Source organism: Dipodomys ordii, unplaced genomic scaffold (genome assembly GCF_000151885.1).
Source record: "Dipodomys ordii isolate 6190 unplaced genomic scaffold, Dord_2.0 Scaffold3, whole genome shotgun sequence".
Taxonomy (NCBI): domain Eukaryota; kingdom Metazoa; phylum Chordata; class Mammalia; order Rodentia; family Heteromyidae; genus Dipodomys; species Dipodomys ordii.
The window spans coordinates 4030689-4035552 of record NW_012267219.1 but is presented as its reverse complement, the minus strand read 5'-3'; positions in this window follow the sequence as shown (position 1 = coordinate 4035552).

Below are 4864 nucleotides of genomic sequence, written 5' to 3'. Positions count from 1 at the left end.
TGTAACTTAATACTAATCCTATAGATTTACCTACAAATGAAATTGGAGGCAAAATCAAGATAAATCCCTTGCTACATCTTAAATCAGAGTTTTTACTAAGCCCGACTTTTGGTTATTTAAAAGTAAAGAAAGCATTCATTATCTGATTCTTCATACAATACCATTTTGTAGGGTCCATGTTGCTACACAAGCCACTAAAGGGCAAGACTATCTCACCTAAGAGAACAAACCTTTTGGTAGCCAGTAGAGGACAGTAGTCAATATGGTAGGCCACCCAGCCTTACAACAGCATATGGTATTACATACATATGGTATTACATTACCTTTCAACTGTTCACATCTGCACTTCCCTTTGAGGATTATAAAAGGGAAAGAAGAGAGACAGAAAAGAAGAAAGGACACAGTCCTCAATAAACAATTCACTGGATGACTTTTCTGAAGTTGTTAAGCAAAGAAATAGTAACAATTATTTTTAGATTCAAGTGATTTAACTTTGAAGTCAAAGAAAAAAATCTACCATTTAGAAGATAAAGCATGAAAAGAAGGAAATGAGAAAATATATGGACATTATTTCTGATGTAAAGATTAAGTGCTAACAGCTTTTGTGTTAATGTGCAAACATAATACCAACAGTACTGTGTTTTCTTCAAAGGCCAAGTGGTAAATAGTAACATAAATAGTTTTTCACTAGACAAGAACAAAGGAAGGTCTATGCGGGAAGTAAGTGGTATATTCAAAATCATATCGAGGGGTCAGCAATTTCTTATTCAAGATCTGAAGGAAGAAAGCTAAGTTATTGGAGAAGAAAAGAGTTGGGAAGTATGGCTTTTATCACCCACTACCATCCCTGGTTGTGGTAACTGGTCACTTAGCCAATCTCAATAGCCTTCTGTTGTCTTCTATACGAATGTCAAAACCTATGATATTAAAAGTTTCATAGTCCGACTGTTCACACCATTGCACTCCTATTGCCATATCTCCAGAAATGAAACTCAGCAACATCTGCACACTTACACACAAAGAGCTGTCACAACTCAGTCTCACATTACACACAATTACACTTGTGTGAGCACATAGCCTTGCTCCTGGAGAACACAAATGATCTGTTAATATAAAAATTGGCCAAGATGAGCACTTAGCCCAATGGCCTAATGGCTCCTGATGGCTCAGGAGGCCGAGATACAAGGATGACTGCTTAAAGCCAGCCCAGATGGGAAAGTTCATGAGACTCTTATCTCCAATTAAAATACCAAAAATAAAAATAAAAAGCCCAAAATGGGACTGTGGCTCAAGTGGTAGAGCACCAGCCTTGAAAACAAAATCTCAGCTAGGCACCAGTGACTCACACCTGTAATTCTTGCTACTCAAGAGGCTGAGGTCTGAGGATCACGGCTCAAAGGCAGCCTGGGCAGAAAAGCCCGTGAGACTCTTATCTCCAATTAACCACTAGAAAACTTGAAGTGGTGCTGTGGTAGAGTGCTCACCTTGAGTTGAATAGCTCAGGGACAGCATCCACAAGCCAGAGGACTGGAGCATGTTTGCACACACAAAACTCCATCCTATCTTTTCATAAATAGAATCTGCCTTGTTCAGGACAAGATACCTTAAACTATAGCACTTTAGTGTATTGAACATTCTAAGCTGAAAAAATTTATGAGTAAAAGATAAATAGAAAGATTCCATCGGCCTTCCCCTACAGTAAGTCAACACTGGAGAGATGATAAAGACAAGTGCAGAGACACCTGCCCAAAGACACATGGACAGGAAGGTAGTGCCAGGAATCTGAGGAAACTGGACTTGTTGAGTCCCATTTGTTCACTTAGCTCATTATCGATGATGATGGTGATGATGATGATAATGATGTGTTTGTCTGAGAATCTCTCCAATTGTCCATTCTTCATCAAATCTAAAAGAATATTTATATTAGGAGTCTGGAGGAAGCTAGATGCTAAACAAGTCCCAGCATAGAAAACAGTTTTAGTGTGAACAGTCCTAGGCTAGAGAATCACACCAAGTGTGCCATCACTGTACAGAGAGTTTGGCCAGAGAGGGAAAATCTAGGCAGCTTGGTCAAGGAGACAGATCTGAGCCCTTGCCAGTAAACCGTTGATATGGTGGCTGGGGCAGCCGCCATATCAACAAAGAGAGTCTGGAACAAAAGTGCCAGATGCGATGTATGAGTGGATTCTACTCACCACCACCAAGAACTGATAAGGAGCAGAAATCTTCATCCTGCGGATCCCAGACCAGGGATGGCCCAGGAACCAAGAGTCTGGCCTGAGTAGAGCCCTGACATCCTCACTCCTCACAGAGCAGTGGTGGGAAGGTAGCCCCTCCTCCACCACCAGAGAAGATCTACATCTTTGATACTGACAAAGGCCCAGCCCAGCAGCTAGGTCCAACTCAGGCCTTGGAAGAAAATGATAGGAGCCATTCAGCAGGTCACAGGAACCTGACCTAACCTGCCAGGCTCAGCTCCACCCAGGAGAAAGACACCCCCCGCCCCAGGCAGAAGTAGCTCCACCCCTGAAGGAGTGACTTTCTTTACTGGGTAAACAGAGCCAGGGGCTGCCCCTCCCCACTGCAGCCAAGACAAACAATTGAAACCCAGAAAACATAAACCCTGAGAATGGCTCCAGGCTGGGCACTGTGAGTGTCTTAGGAGCTAGCCCCTCATGGAAAAGTTACTGATTGCTGACAGGCCTCAATCTTACCCAGAACCTAGCCTCACCACAGCAACTCCAAGCTAGAGGAAACAGCCATCTCCCTCTTTTGTGATACTCAAAGCAGATCTCCCTCCCACTGAACTAGCCTGAGAGGAGGATCACAAAGCCCTGGGTAAGGCAGACAGCTTGAGAACCTGGAAGAAATGGACAATTTCCTAGCAAATATCAACATGCCAAAACTAAAGCAAGATGAGTTAAACCAACTTAGCAGAACCAGATCAAGCATCAAAACCGAAACAGCAATAAGAGACCTCCCATCTAAGAAAGCCCAGGACCAGATGGATTTACAGTGAAATTCTACAAGGCCTTCAAAGTAGAACTCACACCAATACTACTCCATCTCTTCAATGAAATTGAAAGAGAAAGTTCACTACCAAACTCATTCTATGAAGCCATCATAACCCTCATCCCAAAACCAGGCAGGGACTCATCAAAGAAAGAGAACTATAGACCCATTTCTTCGATGAACATTGATGTAAAACTTCCCAACAAAATTTTGGCCAATCAATTTCAACAATTCATCCAAAAAATCATACACCATGATCAAACAGGATTCATTTCAGGGAGCAAATCTGGTTCAATATACACAAGTCAATTAATATAATTCATCACATCAACAAGATCAAGGATAAGAACCACTTGGTTATCTCAATAGATGCAGAAAAAGCATTTGACAAGATCCAACACTGCTTTATGATGAAGGCTCTGGAAAAATTAGGAATCCATGGAACATTCCTCAATACAATAAAGACTGTATAGGATAAACCTATAGCCAGCCTTATACATAATGGCGAAAAACTAAAGCCATTTCCTTTTAACTCAGGAATGAGACTCTCTCCACTTCTCTTCAATTTAGTACTAGAATGCCTAGCTACAGCAATAAGACAAGATGCAAACGTAAAAGGGATCCAAATAGGGAAAGATGAAGTAAAACTCTCCCTCTTTGTAGATAACATGATCTTGTATTTAAAGAATCCCATGGATTCCACTCCCAGATTACTCAAACTTATTCAAAACTTTGGCAAAGTAGCAAGGTATAAAATTAACCCTCAAAAATCAATGGCTTTTCTGTATGTCAACAATGAGAAGAGTGCGGCTGAAATCAGGAAAGCAACTCCATTCGTAATAGCCCCACAAAAAATAAAATACCTAGGAATTAACTTAACCAAAGAAGTGCAGGGCCTCTATGATGAAAACTTTAAAAACTTGAAAAAGGAAATCAAAACAGAACTTAGAAAGTGGCAAAACCTCCCATGCTCCTGGATTAGAAGGATCAATATTGTGAAAATGGCAATACTTCCCAAGGCTACTTACAAATTTAATGCGATACCTATCAAAATTCCAACCTCATTCTTCAAGGAAATAGAAGAGGCAATCCAAAATTCATATGGAACAATAAAAGACCCTGAATAGCAAAAACAATCCTTAACAAAAAAGAACAGTGTTGGAGGAATATCAATACCAAATTTCAAACTCTACTACAAAGCCATAGTAATCAAAACAGCTTGGTACTGGCACAAGAAGAGACCTCAGGACCAATGGAATAGAATTGAAAATGCAAAATTGAGCCCAAAGACCTATAGCCACCTAATCTTCATTAAGGGAGCTAAAAAAAAAAAAAAAGAAAGAATGGAAGAAAGACAGCCTCTTCAATAATTGGTGCTGGCAACATTGGTTAACTACTTGTAGAAAACTAGCGCTAGATCCTTATATATCATCATGCACCAGAATCAACTCCAAATGGATCAAAGACCTCGGAGTCAAAGCAGACACTCTGAAAACATTACAAGATGGAATAGGAGGAACTCTAGGGCTGCTTGGCACAGGCCAAAATTTTCTTAATAGAGACCCAGAAACCCAACAAATCAAAGAAAGGTTGGACAAATAGCATTGTACAAAACTGCAGAGCTTCTGCATGGCAAAGGACATAGCTAGCAAGATCAATAGAAAGCCCACGGATTGGGAGAAGATTTTCACTAGCCATACAACAGACAAGAGCCTCATATCTAAAATACACCTGGAACTCAAAAAATTAAATCCCCCAACAAAAAAATCCTCAAAGAAACAACTGCCCAATAAATAAGTGGGCGAAAGACTTAAAGAGAAACTTCTCTGAAGAGGAAAGAAGGATGGCCAAT